This window comes from Cibotium barometz, chromosome 19, assembly GCF_041138505.1.
Source record: "Cibotium barometz isolate CiBa-2024 chromosome 19, ASM4113850v1, whole genome shotgun sequence".
NCBI lineage: Eukaryota > Viridiplantae > Streptophyta > Polypodiopsida > Cyatheales > Cibotiaceae > Cibotium > Cibotium barometz.
Window position 1 is genome coordinate 22,758,903 of NC_141064.1, and position 19,293 is coordinate 22,778,195.

Here is a 19,293-nt window from a genome sequence, read left to right on the forward strand (position 1 = left end):
CACACATAGCCTGTCATCCACTCTGGTGGCATATTAACCATAATCTCACCAACCAGTGGCATAACTATGGAAACTATCACCTAGGCAGATCATTAATGTCTGCCATAGCACTAGTTGAGCTCGATATCTCAACAACCATACACACAGATTAAATTGGTCTAGTAGAAGGTAAAATCTAGATGCTAATGATTCTAGGGCACTATGGGCGAGTAGTGGTCAAGCATCTAGACATGATCTTAGATTAGACCAATACCTTATGTTAAATTTGCAGCAATGTGATGAGCTATGGTGGATCAAATGCTGGAATGAACATCATTAACAAAGAGATTAGATGATAATTAAGACGTGATTAGTGAGCAATTAACTGATAGCTTAATGTAGGCATGGGTAATCTCTCCTTCATTCACTCCACCTCTTTTGCTTAATTCTCTCCACCTCTCCCAGAATATCTCCACACCTCCTAAATCTCCTCATGCTACGCTTTATTCTCTCCCAGTAGATACTTCTCACCTTTTCACAGGTTCTCTCACATTTACAGATTCTCTTTTACAGCCTCTTGCTAAAGGGCTTGTTCTCGCACACACCCACCCTATTCACTTGTATATTTCAACACCTCCCTTCAAGTGAATACTCCTAGCACACCTGGACCCTATACCAAGTTTCCCTCTTACTTGATAGTCCGCGACCAGTGCGTAGCACACCTCCCCTCAAGTCAATAATCCTAGCACACCTGGACCCTATACCAAGTTTCCTTCTTACTTGATAGTCTGCGACCAGTGCCTCAAGTCCCTAAACTCATAGTCCTTGACACTCTCTCTCTCTATGTGTCCAAGGCTACTACAAGTGCCCGTGACCTTAACTAAAGTGCTCACACATACATCTACCACATGGCCTACATCATCGATGGCTCAGAGGTGGTTTTACTCTGTTGGGGTAGGTTACATTGGGTTGTGGGGTTTCTCTCTCTCTCTCTCTCTCTCTCTCTCTCTCTCACAGAGATTTTCACATGGCTCCTCACTTCTTGGAGCCTCACATCTTCTTTTGTCTTCAGTCTTCTTGTCGTGGGTAGCTTCTCTTCACGCGTCCATGTCTTCCTCTTCTTTTAGTCTTCTTGTTGTGGCAGCTTCTCCTCACGCATCCATGTCTTCCTTCAATGCTTCCTCTAATTCTTCTTCTCAGTGTTGATGCTCCTCTTGGAAAGAGATGTTCTTCTTCTTTCATGGCTAGGGCCATGAGCATGACCGTCAGTTCTTGCTCCATGTGAGCAACATGTTTTAATGTATTGTTGACAGTTCTTTTGGGCTTTTGATGTTTATCTTGTGTCATTCTGCAATGCAAACCCAAATCTATGCGGGAGGTCTTACCTCTTGCCTTATTCTGGAGGACAAGGGTAGTGTCTGATCCCATTTTTACAATGATATAATGTGCCCAATACATATTACATATACCATTCATTCTTATATGCACATTCCCAAATGCAACTCTGGCTGTGAATAACTTGAATTTATGTGTGGGTTAAATGCAAGATGATGATTACCACAAATTTATTAGCATAATTTTACCAGAAATTACATTAAACCAAGGGTAACAAATCTGTACGGAATGGTTAGAGTGTCAAACCATCTCCGAATTGCAATCTGAAGTTATAGGGATCTGTATCAGATACCTAATGGTTAATTTGAACCCTCAATTGTACCAAAAAATAGTGATTAGTGCTGATTAATCATTGATTAGCAAATTAATCCTCTATTTTGTGTGCAAAAAATAAAGTATGCGGGGAGTCTAAATCTGAGGCCTTAGAGTTCAAATGAGCTCAAATCCTTCCAAGGCCATCAATAGCAATTAGTCTAGTAGAGGATTAAGCCAAGAAACACAAGATTTGACCAAACATCAAGAATGCTTAATCTTTGTTTTACCAAAGTCACCTGCAGATTTGATGAAGAGCTTGGATCTCACTGTAGACTTGATCAAATCCAAATCTGTCTTCACCAGCTTGTAGAGCACCCTTGAAAACCCCTAGGGCCAAGAGGAATTAGACCCATTGCATATGGAGCAGCAAAGATCTCATTTTTCCAACAGGCGCCTGCAAAATCGCGTAGAACTGCTGCGTGCGTCGGCGGTTTGAGCTTTTGTTTGAATGGGCTGGAGCACAAGGGTTATAGATATGCTTGGCTAAAGTGGTTTGGGATAATTTGATATATGAAGGGAGAGAAAGCTCATCCACCAGCTGGGGGTACAAAGGCTAATTGAAAAAAGAGGTAAAAACTTAATTATCTACTAATCTTAATTAGCCAAGTGATTAGCAAGATAAAGGGCTCATAAATTGATGGATTCTAGGCTAGGCTCTGATACCATGTTAAATTTGCAGCAATGTGATGAGCTATGGTGGATCAAATGCTAGAATCAACATCATTAACAAAGAGATTAGAGGATAATTAAGATCTGATTAGTGAGCACTTAACTGATAGCTTAATGTAGGCATGGGTAATCAAAAACCAGCAAATTCTCATTAGGCCAATGCCTCAATTTATAGAGTATTGATTTCTATGCATAAAAGTATGCATAAAAGAATTTTTTTTATTATAAAAGTGTTACTTTTATCATTATTGATTTCTATGCATAAAAGAATATTTTTTTATTATAAAGGTGTTACTTTTATCATAAATGATTTTTATGCATAAACATATGCATAAAAGATATTTTTTTTATTAAAAGTGTGATTTTCATCATAAATGATTTTTATGCATAAAAGATATTTTTTTATATTAAAAGAGTGATTTTCATCATAAATGATTTTTATGATGATAAAAGTGTGACTTTCATCAGAATTGGATTTTATGCATAATTAGATGCATATAGAATCTTTATAATTAAATAAGGGTTCTCCTTAATCCTCTCTTTAATTTTCGCAAGAATTGGAAAAATGAATAAGTAGATAATCTGTGAGAAGAAATGCTACCGTTTCATATTCACTAAGATGGTCATGAGAAAATTCAATTAAACTATGGAAGTCGGAGATCGAGATAAATAATTATTTTATTCCTCATAAGAAATTCATGTTTTAGAAATCTGTAAGCAAATATTCATCGAACAAAATTTAGAAAAAGAGAAATTGAAATAGTACCTTTCAAGAAAGATAGTTTAGGAAGAACCTTTCCAGACCCAAACTCTAATTCAGACTATTGACCAAGACCTAATTCCTTCGTCAATTTCAATCAATGACGATGAGCCCGGCTTAGGAAAAATGTACTCAAATCCCCCACCGAATCTGAAACTAAGTTAAAACTTTTGATTTTGATCCAAGGATCAAGTTAACAGAATTCGAGGAATTCTGTTTGGAATTCAGACGTGGATCTAGAAGTATTGAGATACGGATTTAAGATTATTCATGGTTTTCAAACAAAATCAAAACTGAAAACTTGCATAGAAACTCTGTTTTCTTAAAGGACTATCTTATGCTAGAATGTTGGAGGGAGCATTTGGCATATATGTTTATCTAAGGGAAGTTCGGTTGCAACAGCTGGCGAGGAGTGTTCGAGGGACAGCTCACGCGCGGCAAAACCAACCTGGGTATGGTGAAAAATGGTGTGCTTCCGGTACGATAGGCGAAGGCCAACGAAGCGGTCCCTGAGTGAAGTACCAGGACACCTAAGGAGGATCCTGGAGGGTTCTGACTAGGCAATGCACGGGCTCGCAGTGCTTAGGACACCCATACGTATGCTGAGGAAGATATATATATGTATGTTGACAAAGTGATTATTGTAATCTGTTACTGGATCTCGTTGCTGACCAGCTAGTCCCAACGGAGAGTCCAGAGTGGTACTGTTTTTGTGAAACAAGGGATTGAATAGAAATTTTGAATTATGAAATCTGTGATCATATCTGTTTTGTCAATGGATTATTTTTATATTAAAGTTTTAAAGAGGAGTGTGTGCGTATCTATTTTCTAAAGCTAAAGTTAAGAAAGGCATTTCAATTATGGGTGGGTGAGTACTTATTTGGTTCCATCCATTCCAGTGGTAGGGTGGCGGCTAACCCATGGGCCGGATGGGGTTAGGCTAGAATTAGTGGATTTTTAATAATCAAACTAAAAAATCTTAGGATTATGCTAGGATTTGAGTAGCTAATTAATTCCTTGATAAATTTCTCAATTGAGTGGATCAACGGCTGTGCTGATCTTGATTAGGAAAAAAGCGTTGAAATTACTCAGATGATCAAATTATATCAGTGATAGTTTCCTTCTATCTGGTTTATTCAGGTGAAGGATAGTTTAGAATTGGTCTCGTTAGAAAAATTGATTTATTCAGGTGAAGGATAGTTTAGAATTGATCTCATTAGAAAAATTGATTTATTCAGGTGAAGGATAGTTTAGAATTGATCTCGTTAGAAAAATTCGTTAAGAAAATTCAAAAAGGTGGAATCATCCCCGCTTTCCGGGCATGGGAAATTTTCCCGGTTTTGGCTTTTGGAGTGACCACCAGCCTAGTCTCGTGCCCGAACATTCGTGGGCGAGGCCTCGAGTGAGAAACCCTGCCCCGCGCATGAGGGGGCTGCTTCCGCTGTCAGCTACCGGGAGTCCGGTGCGCAGAGGGGGCAGAGGGATCTCACAGTTGTTTGGTTCCACCGATTCCAGTGGTAGGGTGGTGGCTAACCCATGGGCCGGATGGGGTTAGGCTGGAATCAGTGGAGTTTTAATAATCAAACTGAAAAATCTTAGGATTATGCTAGGATTCGAGTAGCTAATTAATTCCCTACTGATAAATTTCTCAATTGAGTGGATCAATGGCTGTGCCTGATCTTGATTAGGAAAAAAGTGTTGAATTTACTCAGATGATCAAATTATATCAGTGATAGGTTCCTTCTATCTGGTTTATTCAAGGGAAGGATAGTTTAGAATTGATCTCGTTAGAAAAATTTGTTAAGAAAATTCAAAAAGGTGGAATCGTCCCCGCTTTCCGAGCATGGGAAATTTTCTCGGTTTTAGTTTTTGGAGTGACCAACAGCCTAGTCTCATGCTCGGACATTCGTGGGCGAGGCCCTGAGTGAGAAACCCTACCCCGCACATGGGGGGGCTGCTTCTGCTGTCAGCTACCGGGAGTCCAGTGCACGGAGGGGACAGAGGGATCTCACAGTTGGTATTAGAGGAGAAATTGCCTAAATTTTTAATAGAAATCTAGGAAAGAATTTTTTTTCACTTGTTAATACTATGAGAATGAACTTCAAAAATTGAAAACTTATAAATTAAATTGGAAATTTATAGATGGACACCCCGAACCTATCTGGAATTCCTGGACTCTCTCAGAGTCAGGATATGATAGCTTTTGCATTTGATCACCTTGTCAATTCTACTATATTGACCTGAATGAGCACAGTGAGACTCGCTCGCCATTTTGAGAGTCTTTACTTTCCTGATCCTCTTGAGCAACGTCGGTATATGTGGTTCAATGGAGGATGGTGTATTAATATCAGTACCAGTCAGTGTCAGAGGCTCAGGCAAAATATTTCCTTCGCCATGATTCTGATAAGACTAGGGCTTGTTCAGCACGTTCTACTCTGTGATAATTCACCCAGGAACTTCAGAACTTCATGCCGATTTTTTAGACTTCTTAGCCGCTTTATCCCGAGAAATAGAATTACACCACCTCTTTGTGTAATGAATCGTGTGTACCATGGTATGTCTTCTTCACACTTTCGCTTCTTTATGCGATTACGCGACTGACGCGTAATCGCGTAATCGTGTGTACCATGGTATGTCTTCTTCACAGTTTCGCTTCTTTATGCGATTACGCGACTGACGCGGTGATTCTGGAGCCGAGCTGCTCTATGTACATATTGCAACTTTTATATAAATATAGAAATGTTTTCTAGAGAAAAAAATTCCCTGTTGTATAAGTGATTGTTTACACGATCTGATAAAGAAAATCTGTTATCGGACATGTGTCATAGATCTCCAATAAGATCATTGTCTTGTTTAAGAAATTATTTTTCGAGGTTCTTAAGTCTTAGGATCTCCTGGATGATATCAAAATAAAAATTTAATAATATATAAATTTTTGGCAAAATCATGAGACGAGGAAACCGTGGCCGTAAGCCAGACCCTCTCTCTGAGGATAACGAGCTTGACTCTGATGTTCACAGGGCTCTTCATAGAACTCAGCGCCAGGAACCTTCAAAGGAGAAGGGGAGAACCTGGGCGAGGCTATGGAGAAATAGGTGGAAGCCATGGAAGAATATTTTGACATCACAGGCTACAATGAGCGGAGCAAAATGGCTCTTGCGCCCGACTGAAAATAGTGGGAATAGCCAGGGTAGCATGGAGGAACCACTGTGACACCAACTGTCTGGACAAAAATACTCAGTCCTCGAACGACCTAAAAACTTATTTAAGAGAGAGATTTTGTCCCCCTCGATTTTTGGAAATCAAAATGAACGAATTCTTAGCTAAAGCAGGAGGGCAAAACCATCGAGGAATATCACCAGGCCTTTGCTCTTCTACTCAAATGTTCACCACCTCTAGATGAAGAATAACTCATGGCCAGGTTCATTCAGGGAATGAACGAACCCTTGGACACACTGGTCAAAAATGCCAAGCTAGTGTCCATGGCTGAAGCAGTAAGAATGGCAAAAGATTTTGCCAAAGCCTTTGTAGTAAAAGTCCCGCCAAAGCCTGCACCCTCTAACTTTAAAAGATTCCAAGCCCAGGGAAGTACTTCAAACTTTCCACCCCCGACCAGAATACTTTCTCAGGAGCCCCACCTCTTTCAAGAAATCAGAGGGATGAACTCAGAAGTGAAAACCGATGTTTTGGATGCCAAGGTTTTTGTCACCAACTGAAAGACTGCCCGACTCCTGCAATGTCAAGGGGACAGGGAAGTCAAGGACCCCGAGTTCAGAGACCAACCCCTTCATACCAGTCTAATCAGGGTCCGTCTCGCCCAAGCTAGGGTAACCCCAGAAGAAGTCAAGCTTAACCATCTGCCTCTGTTCAGAGTAACCTCAAAACTCCTTCCCAGAACTGGGGCAACCAAAGAGAAAGAGTTCCACCTCAGACTGTAGCAGCCAGAGCAGTCACAATTTCAGATTTAGTGGAAGAGGAAAGAGGGCAGATCTTTGCTGTAATTGAAAACCAAGGACCTAACCGTCAGTTCTCAGTCATCCATACTCCAGGAGAATATCAGGGTAAGCCTTTTAAGCTTTTGATTGATTCAGGTAGTTCTCATTCATTCATTTTCCCTGGATGCTTGTGTAAGCTAGTCTTAGAACAGAAATCAAGGAAACCTATGCAAGTTGAATTGGCCAGTGGAAAGATTCTTTTCACTCACCATGAGACAGATCTTATCCAGTTCAATCTAGATGGTAATGTAATCGACTGTCAGTTCAAAGTCTTACCTCTGGGAGTTTTTGACAGGATCCTTGGAATGGATTGGCTCCACAAAAATCAAGCTGACATACACTGTCATAATGGAACCATTTTCTTCCATGACCTTCACGGGAACAAAGTTCAAGGAACTAGAGTTTCGGGATACCCAGACCTTCAGTTAGTAAAATCTTCCAGGTTGCTGAAAGGACTTAGAAAGAAGCAGCAAATTTATGTTGTCAAAATGAACCCAGTAGACTCAAAGCTTAAGGCTAAAGAACCAGAATGGTTAAGTGAATTTGATGATCTATTCCCAGCAGAACTAATTGCCTCCAATTAGGGAAGTAGATCATGTGATTGAATGGACTCCCAAAGCTTTGCCAGTAGCCCTGTGCATGTACAAAATGCCAGTTCCTGAAGCCATTGAACTCAAGGAACAGCTTAGAACAGAGGGTTTGTAAGACCTAGTGTTTCACCTTGGGGTGCGCCAGTTCTCTTTCAGAAAAAGAAAGATGGAACGCTTAGACTCTGTGTGGACTACAGAGGTCTAAATCAGAATAAGTATCCTATCCCAAGAATTGATGAGCTTCTGGACATGCTACATGGAGCCTAGATCTTCACAAAGATAGATCTCAAATCGGGCTATTACCAGATCAGGATCAATGATCAAGATATACCAAAAACAGCCATCAATACTCGCTATGGGCATTATGAATTTACTATCATGCCATTCGGATTAACTAATGCCCCAGCTACATTCAATCGCCTAATGAAGGACATCCTCAGAGAATACTTGGATGATTTTGTTCTAGTTTTTTTTTATGACATTCTGATTCACTCAAAGAATGCAGCTGACCATGAGACTCATGTCCGAAAAGTTCTTGAGATTCTAAGGAAGCACCAACTCTTTGCCAAAAAGAGCAAATGCACTTTTTGGGCCGACCACATTGAATACTTGGGCTTTTTGGTATCCAAAGATGGAATTTCTCCAGATTCCGCAAAAGTCCAAGAAGTCATAGATTGGCTGGAACCAAAGACAGTGAAAGAAGTCAGAGGATTCTTGGGATTGACTGGTTGGTATAGAATTTTTATACCAAAGTATGCTCTCATAGCTTCCCCCCTGACTAACCTTCTCAAAAAGAATACCCCATTTCAGTGGTCTGCCAAGTGCCAAAGTGCTTTTGATAAGCTGAAGACCGCCTTGGTAACCAGTCCCGTTCTGAAGCTGCCAGATTTCTCTCTACCCTTTGAGGTAGTAACTGATGCAAGTGGTTTTGCCCTGGGAGGTGCACTCATGCAGGAAGGTCATGCAGGTAGGTCATGCAGTGGCCTATGAATCCTGAAAACTCAGAACGCACGAGAGGAATTATGCTATCCACGACCTGGAATTACTTTCAGTAGTCTATGCCTTAAAGTTGTGGGGAGACATTACCTACTGGCAAAAAGATTCACTTTGATGATAGATCATCAGAGCTTAAAGTGGATCTTTACTCAGAAAGAACCTCAACATGCGCCAAAGAAGGTGGATGCAGACCTTACAGGAATTTGATTTTGAAATCAAGTACCGCCCAGGCAAAGAAAATGTGGTAGCAGATGCCCTCAGCAGAAAATCCTTCTTGCTTACAATTACTGTAATATCAAATCCTTTGATTATTGAAGCAAGAGAGAAGATCATGCAGGATAGATTCTTTGGCCCTATTGCTACACTACTTATGCAGGAAAGCAAAACTCCTCTCAGGAGCTGAACAGAGTTCAAGGGTACAGCCTCGATGATGGCATTATGTATTATAATCGCAGGCTATGCATTCCCAATGATGAGGGAACCAAGGACCAAATTCTGAATGAAGCCCAATGTTTGACATGCCAGAAAGTCAAAGCTGAAAGAGTAAAAATGATTGGGAAGTTACATCCATTGGACATCCCCTGGACATCCCCCAGATGAAGTGGGAATGTATCAGTATGGACTTTATTACTGGATTACCTTCAGTGCAATCAGGTTACAACTCCATTTTCGTGGTAGTTGACAGACTAACCAAAGTTGCCCATATGATCCCAGTAAAAGAAACCTACACTGCAGTGGAAGTGGCAAGAGTGTTCCTCAAAGAAATCTTCAGATTGCATGGCCCACCCAGGAGAATAGTAAGTGATCGAGATCCCAAGTTTACGTCAAGGTTCTGGACTGCATTTTTCGAAGTAGTGGGAACTTTCTTGGATCTCAGCACAGCTTATCACCCTGAGACCGATGGTCAAACTGAAAGAGTAAACCAAGTAATCAAAGATATACTTCGGTCATGCTCTGGTGGCAGGGAACCCAAGAAGTGACTAAGCTATACGCACCTAGTCGAGTTCACCTACAATGCTTCTTATCACCGAAGTATCGGGATGAGCCCTTTTAAAGCTATGTATGGACAAGATTGCTTAACTCCATTAACTTGGTCCGACCCCCATTGATTAGGGTCGAGATGTCGAGGCAGATGTTTGACGATATGGAGCAGCAAATGCAGGCAATTCATAATGATATAAAAGCTACCCAAGATAGATAGAAGCAATATGCAGATAAGAAGAGGACAGACAGAGAATTCAAAGAAGTAGATATGGTCTTCATTTGAGTACAGCCCAAAAGAAGTTCTTTATCACTTGGGAAGTACAAGAAGTTATCCCCCAGATATTGTGGGCCATATCTGATTACAAAGAAAGTAGGTGACTTAACCTGTGAGCTTCTTCTGCCTCCTCATCTCAAAGTTTATAATGTATTTCATGTAAGCCTTCTAAAGAAATATGTGCCAAGCCCAAATCCTGTACTTGATGATGAAATCCTAACCTCTTTAAGCCAAGGGCAGATGGAACTCCAACCTGAAGAAATTCTTGATGTTCAAGAAAAGATTCTCAGGAACAGAATTCTCAGAGAATTATTGGTAAAATGGAAGTTCTATCCTTTTGAAGATACCACCTGGGAGAATGAAACCGATCTGTGCAGGATTACCCCCAGTTTGCGAGATGAGGACATCTCGCGTTTTTCAAGTGGGAGAGAATGTAAGATTCCTCCCCAACCTCTCAAGATGTCCAGCATCTTCGCCTGTAATCAAATCCCTCTTCAGAAATATAAAAGATCTTGTTTTTATCAGTTTTGGCCTAGAGAGTGATAATTCTGTTTTTAAATATTTTTGGATAGAAAAATACCTCATCTTATTAAAATAAGTTCCCTTGAAACAGAAGTTCAGAAAGATTTTCAGAAGGTGCATTAGAAATTAAGTATAATCTATTCAAGAGGCACTATCCTGGGGGTCAAGATTTTTTTCAAAATTTTAAATTAAGGCTCCTATGGACCAATAAGATTCATCCAAAATTTTAAATTAAGGCTCCTATGGACCAATAAGATTCATCCAAATGTAAAATGAGTAAATACTCACATAAGATGAAGAGTTGACTAAGGACAAGGTTACTAGTTAAAAAAGAGAGATATTTAGGTGAAATGATGCATTTTTGACACCTCGGTATGGGGGAATTCCCCTCATGAAGGAGGCGCCTATTTCACATGCTTGAATGAGTTTTAAACTCCCAAATAATGAGATATTTTTATCTCTCCTCTCTCCTGTTTCAACTAGATCCAAAAAGTGGACTAAACTGACCCAAAAATGGTCAAAAATTGACCAAACTGATCTGGAAAATTCTAGAATCAGTTGGCTTGGTTAGAAGCTCACTTTTTCCTATAAATAGAAGCCTTCCCCTTTGTTGAAACTCAATAGTGTTTTGCACTGTTACCCTGCCTCTCCCAAGTGCCAAAAACTGTGAATTTTACTCATAATTCATTAGTTTTTTACCTTCCCTCTTCTAAAAGATTGGTGGCCACTCTTGTTTCAAACAAGAGTAGAACCCTCAAACCATCAAGCCAAAGGAAAGCTATCAAATTATCTATGTAAGTTGGAGATTCTTCTCTTTTCTATTTCTTTTATGGTTTTTTATGATTTTTGTCTTCTCTAAAATGAAATGATGTTATGCCTCATTGAAAAAGGCATTCCCCTCTCTTTTTTAGTAAATCCAACCATTCTTTATCATAGATGATTGATTATTGGATAAAATCAAGTTTTTCATAATGTTTCTCTCTTAAATAAGTAGAAAATGTTTACACTAGAATGATTTAAATACTCTTGGTGAACTTCTAATTAATTTCAGTGAGTTAAAAATTGAAAAATGGTCAGCCATACAAAGGAGGTTATGGCAAATTTTTTTGAAAGTTTGTGAAATAAATTTCATCTTTTATTAATCAAAAAGAGTGATCCCCATCGTTAGAGTATTCTAAAAGTGTCATTTTCATTCATGCATAGACAGATGCATATTGATTAATTTTCAATAGAATTAAATTCTATGAAAGATACTTATTGATAATTTTTTTATGAAAGTGTTACTTTCTTCATTATGGATTTCTATGCATAAAAGTATGCATAAAAGAATAATTTTTTTATTATAAAAGTGTTACTTTTATCTTATTGATTTCTATGCATAAAAGTATGCATAAAAGAAATTTTTTTAATTATAAAACTGTTACTTTTATCATTATTGATTTCTATGCATAAAAGAATATTTTTTTATTATAAAAGTGTTACTTTTATCATTATTGATTTCTATGCATAAAAGTATGCATAAAAGAATATTTTTTTATTATAAAGGTGTTACTTTTATCATAAATGATTTTTATGCATAAACATATGCATAAAAGATATATTTTTTTATTAAATGTGTGATTTTCATCATAAATGATTTCTATGCATAAACATATGCGTAAAAGATATTTTTTTATATTAAAAGAGTGATTTTCATCATAAATGATTTTTATGATGATAAAAGTGTGACTTTCATCATAATTGGATTTTATGCATAATTAGATGCATATAGAATCTTTATAATTAAATAAGGGTTCTCCTTAATCCTCTGTGTAATTTCCACAAAAATTGGAAAAATGAATAAGTAGATAATCTGTGAGAAGAAATGCTACCGTTTCATATTCACTAAGATGGTAATGAGAAAATTCAATTAAACTATCGAAGTCGGAGATCGAGATAAATGATTATTTTATTCCTCATAAGAAATTCATGTTTTAGAAATCTGTAAGCAAATATTCGTCGAATGAAATTTAGAAAAAGAGATATTCAAATAGTACCTTTCGAGAAAGATAATTTAGGAAGAACCTTTCCAGACCCAAACTTTGATTCAGACTATTGACCAAGACCTAATTCCTTCGTCAATTTTAATCAATGACGATGTGCCCAGTTCAGGAAAAATGTACTCAAATCCCCCATCGAATCTGAAACTAAGTTAAGACATTTTGATTTTGATCTTAGGATCAAGTTAACAAAATTTGAGGAATTCTATTTGGAATTCAGACCTCGATCTAGAAGTATTGAGATACGAATTTAAGATTATTCATGGTTTTCAAACAAAATCAAAACTGAAAACTTGCATAAAAACTCTGTTTTCTTAAAGGACTGTCTTACGCCAGAATGCTGGAGGGAGCATTTGGCATATATATTTATCTAAGGGAAGTTCGATCACAATAGCTGGCAGGGAGTGTTTGAGGGACAGCTCACGCGGCAAAAACCTGCCCAGGTCTTGACCACCCTGGGTATGGTGAAAAATGGTGTGCTTCCGATACGATGGGCGAGGGCCGACGAAGCGGTCCCTGAGTGAAGTACCAGGACACCTAAGGACGATCCTAGAGGGTTCTGACCAGGCGATGCACGAGCTCGCGATGCTTAGGACACCCATACGTATATCGAGGAAGATATATATATGTATGTTGACAAAATGATTATTGTAATTTGTTACTGGATCTCGTTGGCTGACCAGCTGGTCCCAACGGAGAGTCCAAAGTGGTACTGTTTTTGTGAAACAAGGGATTGAATGGAAATTTTGAATTATAAAATCTGTGATCATATCTGTTTTGTCAATGGATTATTTTTATATTAAAGTTTTAAAGAGGAGTGTGTGCGTATCTGTTTTCTAAAGCTAAAGTTAAGAAAGACATTTCAATTATGGGTGGGTGAGTACTTGTTTGGTTCCACCGATTCCAGTGGTAGGGTGGTGGCTAACCCATGGGCCGGATGGGGTTAGGTTGGAATCAGTGGAGTTTTTATAATCAAACTGAAAAATCTTAGGATTATGCTAGAATTCGAGTAGCTAATTAATTCCCTGATAAATTTCTCAATTGAGTGGATCAATGGCTATGCCTGATCTTGATTAGGAAAAAAGCATTGAAATTACTCAGATGATCAAATTATATCAGTGATAGTTTCCTTTTATCTGGTTTATTCAGGTGAAGGATAGTTTAGAATTGATCTCGATAGAAAAATTTGTTAAGAAAATTCAAAAGGTGGAATCGTCCCCCGCTTTGCGAGCATGGGAAATTTTCCCGGTTTCAGTTTTTGGAGTGACCACCAGCCTAGTCTCATGCCCGGACATTTGTGGGCGAGGCCCCGACGAGTGAGAAACCCTGCCCCGCGCATGAGGGGGCTGCTTCCGCTGTCAGCTACTACCGGGAGTCCGCGGAGGGGGCAGAGGGATCTCATAGTTGTTTGATTCCACCGATTCCCCAGTGGTAGGGTGGTGGCTAACCCATGGGCCGGATGGGGTAGGCTAGAATCAGTGGAGTTTTAATAATCAAACTGAAAAATCTTTGGATTATGCTAGGATTCGAGTAGCCAATTAATTCCCGAATAAATTTCTCAATTGAGTGGATCAACAACTGTGCCTAATCTTGATTAGGAAAAAAGCATTGAAATTACTCAGATGATCAAATTATATCAGTGATAGTTTCCTTCTATCTGGTTTATTCAGGTGAAGGATAGTTTAGAATTGATCTCGTTAGAGAAATTCGTTAAGAAAATTCAAAAAGGTGAAATCGTCCCTGCTTTTTGAGCATGGAAAATTTTTTCGGTTTCGATTTTTGGAGTGACCACTAGCCTAGTCTCGTGCCCGGACATTCGTGGGCGAGGCCCCAAGTGAGAAACCCTGCCCCGCGCATGAGTGGGCTACTTCCGCTGTGCTGTCCTACCGGGAGTTCCGAGTGCGCGGAGGGGGCAGAGGGATCTCACAGTTGGTATCAGAGCAGAAATTGCCTAAATTTTTAATAGAAATCTGGGAGAGAAATGTTTTTCACTTGTTAATACTATGAGAATGAACTTCAAAAATTGAAAACTTAATTGGAAATTTATAGATGGACACCCCAAACTTATCTGGAATTCTTGGACTCTCTCAGAGTTAGGATATGATAGCTTTTGCATTTGATCACCTTGTCAATTCTGCTATGACCCGAATGAGCAGAGTGAGACTCGCTCGCCATTTTGAGAGTCTTTACATTCCTGATCCTCTTGAGCGACGTCGATATACGTGGGTCAATGGAGGACGGTGTATTAATATCAGTACTAGTTTGCGTTAGAGGCTCAGGCAAAATATTTCCTTGGCCATGGATAAGACTAGGGCTTGTTCAGCACGTTCTACTCTGTGATCATTCACCTAGGAACTTCAGAACTTCATGCCGATTTTTTAAACTTCTTAGCCGCTTTATCCCGAGAAATAGAATTAGAGCATCTCTTTGTGTAATGAATCGTGTGTACCATGGTATGTCTTCTTCACAGTTTTGCTTCTTTATGTGATTACGACGACTGAGGTGGTGATTCTCAAACCGAGCTACTCTATGTACATATTGCAACTTTTATATAAATATAGAAATGTTTTCTGGAGAAAAAAAATCACTGTTGTATAAGTGATTGTTTACGGACGATCTGATAAAGAAAAATCTGTTATCGGACATATGTCATAGATCTCCAATAAGATCATTGTCTTGTTTAAGAAATTGTTTTTCGAGGTTCTTAAGTCTTAGGATCTCATGGATGATATCAAAATAAAAATTTAATAATATATAAATTTTTGGCAGAATCATGAGACGAGGAAACCGTGGCCGTCAGCCAGACCCTCTCTCTGAGAATGACGAGCTTGACCCTGATGTTCGCAAGGCTCTTCATAGGACTCAGCCAGAGACTTCAAAGGAGAAGGGGAGAACCTGGGTGAGGCTATGGAGAAATAGGTGGAAGCCATGGAAGAATATTTTGACATCACAGGCTACAATGAGCGGAGCAAAATGGCTCTTGCCCGGCTGAAAATAGTTGAAACATCCAGGGTAGCATGGAGGAACCACTGTGACACCAACCGTCTGGATAGAAATACTCAGTCCTCGAATGACCTAAAAACCTATTTAAGAAAGAGATTTTGTCCCCCTGGATTTTCGGAAATCAAAATGAACGAATTCTTAGAGCTAAAGCAGGAGAGCAAAACCATCGAGGAATATCACCAGGCCTTTGCTCTTCTACTCAAATATTCACCACCTCTAGATGAAGAACAACTCATGGCCAGGTTCATTCAGGAAATGAACGAACCCTTGGACACACTAGTCAAAAATGCCAAGCCAGTGTCCATGGCTGAAGAAGTTGGAATGGCAAACGATTTTGCCAAAGCCTTTGTAGTAAAGGTCCCGCCAAAGCCTGCACCCTCTAACTTTAAAAGATTCCAAGCCCAGGGAAGTACTTCAAACTTTCCACCCCCGAAGAGGCAGCAAGGACCGAATCAGAATCAGGATGCAGGAAGATTCCGAAGTGAAGGACGACCCTTCCCCCAGAATACTTTCTCATGAGCCCCACCTCTTTCAAGCAAAGAGGGATGAACTCAGAAGTGAAAACCGATGTTTTGAATGCCAAGGTTTTGGTCACCAACTAAAAGACTGCCCGACTCCTGCCATGTCAAGGGGACAGGGAAGTCAAGGACCCCGAGTTCAGAGACCAACCCCTTCATACCAGTCTAATCAGGGTCTGTCTCGCCCAAGCTAGGGTAACCCCAAAAGAACTCCAGCTCAACCATCTGCCTCTATCCAGAGTAACCTCAGAACTCCTTCCCATAACTGGGGCAACCAAAGAGAAAGAGTTCCACCTCAGACTGCAGCAGCCAAAGCAGTCACAATTTCAGATTTAGTAGAAGAGGAAAGAGGGCAGATCTTTGCTCCAATTGAAAACCAAGGACCTAACCGTCAGTTCTCAGACAGTCATCCATGCTCCAGTAGAATATCAGGGTAAGCCTTTTAAGCTTTTGATTGATTCAGGCAGTTCTCATTCATTCATTTTCCTTGGATGCTTGCGTAAGCTAGTCTTAGAACAGAAATCAAGGAAACCTATGCAAGTTGAATTGGCCAGTGGGAAGGTTCTTTTCACTCACCATGAGACAGATCTTATCCAGTTCAATCTAGATGGTAATGTAACCGACTGTCAATTCAAAGTCTTACCTCGGGGAGTTTTTGACGGGATCCTTGTTGGAATGGATTGGCTCCACAAAAATCAAGCTGACATACACTGTCATAATGGAATCATTTCCTTCCATGACCTTCACGGGAACAAAGTTCAAGGAACTGGAGTTTCCGGATCCACCTTCAGTTAGTAAAAGCTTCCAGGTTACTGAAAGGACTTAGGGGAAGAAGCAGCAAATTTATGTTCTCAAAATGAACCCAGTAGACTCAAAGCTTAAGGCTAAAGAACCAAAATGGTTAAGTGAATTTGATGATCTATTCCCAACAGAACTAACTGAAATGCCTCCAATTCGGGAAGTAGATCATGTGATTGAATTGGCTCCTGGAGCTCAGCCAGTGGACATGCGCATGTATAAAATGCCAGTTCTGAAGCCATTGAACTCAAGGAACAGCTTAGACAGCTGTTAGAAGGGTTTGTAAGATCCAGTGTTTCACCTTGGGGTGTGCCAGTTCTCTTTCAGAAAAAAAAAGATGGAACGCTTAGACTCTGTGTGGACTACAGAGGTCTAAATCAGCTAACAGTTAAGAATAAGTATCCTATCCCAAGAGATGATGAGCTTCTGGACAGGCTAAATGGAGCCCAGATCTTCACAAAGATAGATCTCAAATCCGGCTATTACCAGATCAGGATCAATGATCAAGATACCGAAAACAGCCATCAATACTCGCTATGGGCATTATGAATTTACTATCATGCCGTTCGGATTAACTAATGCCCCAGCTACATTCAATCGTCTAATGCAGGACATCCTCAGAGAATACTTGGATGATTTTGTTCTAGTTTTCTTTGATGACATTCTGATTTCCTCAAAGAATGCAACTGACCATGAGACTCATGTCCGAAAAGTTCTTGAGATTCTAAGGAAGCACCAACTCTTTGCCAAAAAGGGCAAATGCACTTTCTCTGCCGACCACGTTGAATACTTGGACTTTCTGGTATCCAAAGATGGAATTTCTCCAGATTCCGTAAAAGTCCAAGCAGTCATAGATTGGCCGGAACCAAAGACAGTGAAAGAAGTCAGAGGATTCTTTGGATTGACTGGTTGATATAGAATTTTTATACCAAAGTATGCTCTCATAGCTTCCCCCCTGACTAACCTTCTCAAAAAGAATACCCCATTTTAGTGGTCTGCCAAGTGCCAAAGTGCTTTTGATAAGCTGAAGACCGCCTTGGTAACCAATCTCGTTTTGAAACTGCCAGATTTCTCTCTACCCTTTGAGGTAGTAACTGATGGAAGTGGTTTTGCCCTGGGAGGTGCACTCATGCAGGAAGGTCATGCAATGGCCTATGAATCCCGAAAACTCAAAAAGCATGAGAGGAATTATGTTGTCCACGACCTAGAATTACTTTTAGTAGTCTATGCCTTAAAGTTGTGGCGACCTTACCTACTAGGAAAAAGATTCACTTTGATGCTATGTGACAGATCATCAGAGCTTAAAGTGGATCTTTACTCAGAAAGGACCTCAACATGCACCAAAGAAGGTGGATGGAGACCTTACAGGAATTTGATTTTTAAATCAAGTACCGCCCAGGCAAAGAAAATGTGGTAACAGATGCCCTCAGCAAAAAAGCCTCCTTGCTTGCAATTACTGTAATATCAAATCCTTTGATTATTGAAGCAAGAGAGAAGATCATGCAGGATAGATTCTGTGGCCCTATTGCTACCCTACTTATGCAGGAAAGCAAAACTCCTCAGGAGTTGAACAGAGTTCAAGGGTACAGCCTCGATGATGGCATTATGTATTATAATTGCAGGCTATGCATTCCCAATGATGAGGGAACCAAGGACCAAATTCTGAATGAAGCCCATGATAGCCTTATAGTAGCAGGACATCCAGGTTTCATCAAAACCTACATGTCTGTAAAGAAAAGCATCTTTTGGCCTGGTCTGAAAAAGGATGTACTGAATCATGTACGTCAATATTTGACATGCCAGAAAGTCAAAGCTGAAAGAGTATTAATGCCTGGGAAGTTACATCCATTGGACATCCCCCAGATGAAGTGGAAATGTATCAGTATGGACTTTATTACTGGATTACCTTCAGTGTAATCAGGTTACAACTCCATTTTTGTGGTAGTTGACAGACTAACCAAAGTTGCCCATCTGATCCCAGTAAAAGAAACCTACACTGGAGTGGATGTGGCTAGAGTGTTCCTCAAAGAAATCTTCAGATTGCATGGCCTACCCAGGAGAATAGTAAGTGATTGAGATCCCAAGTTTACTTCAAGGTTCTTGACTGCATTTTCCGAAGCAGTGGGAACTTTCTTGGATCTCAGCACAGCTTATCACCCTGAGACCGATGGTCAAACTGAAAGGGTAAACCAAGTAATCGAAGATATACTTCGGTGCAGGGAACCCAAGAAGTGGCTAAGCTATATGCACCTAGTCGAGTTCGCCTACAATGCTTCTTATCACCGAAGTATCGGGATGAGCCCTTTTAAAGCTCTGTATGGAGGACAAGATTGCTTAACTCCATTAACTTGGTCCGACCCATTGATTAGGGTCGAGATGTCTAGGCAGATGCTTGACGACATGAAGCAGCAGATGTAGGCAATTTGTAATGATATAAAAGCTGCCCAGGATAGACA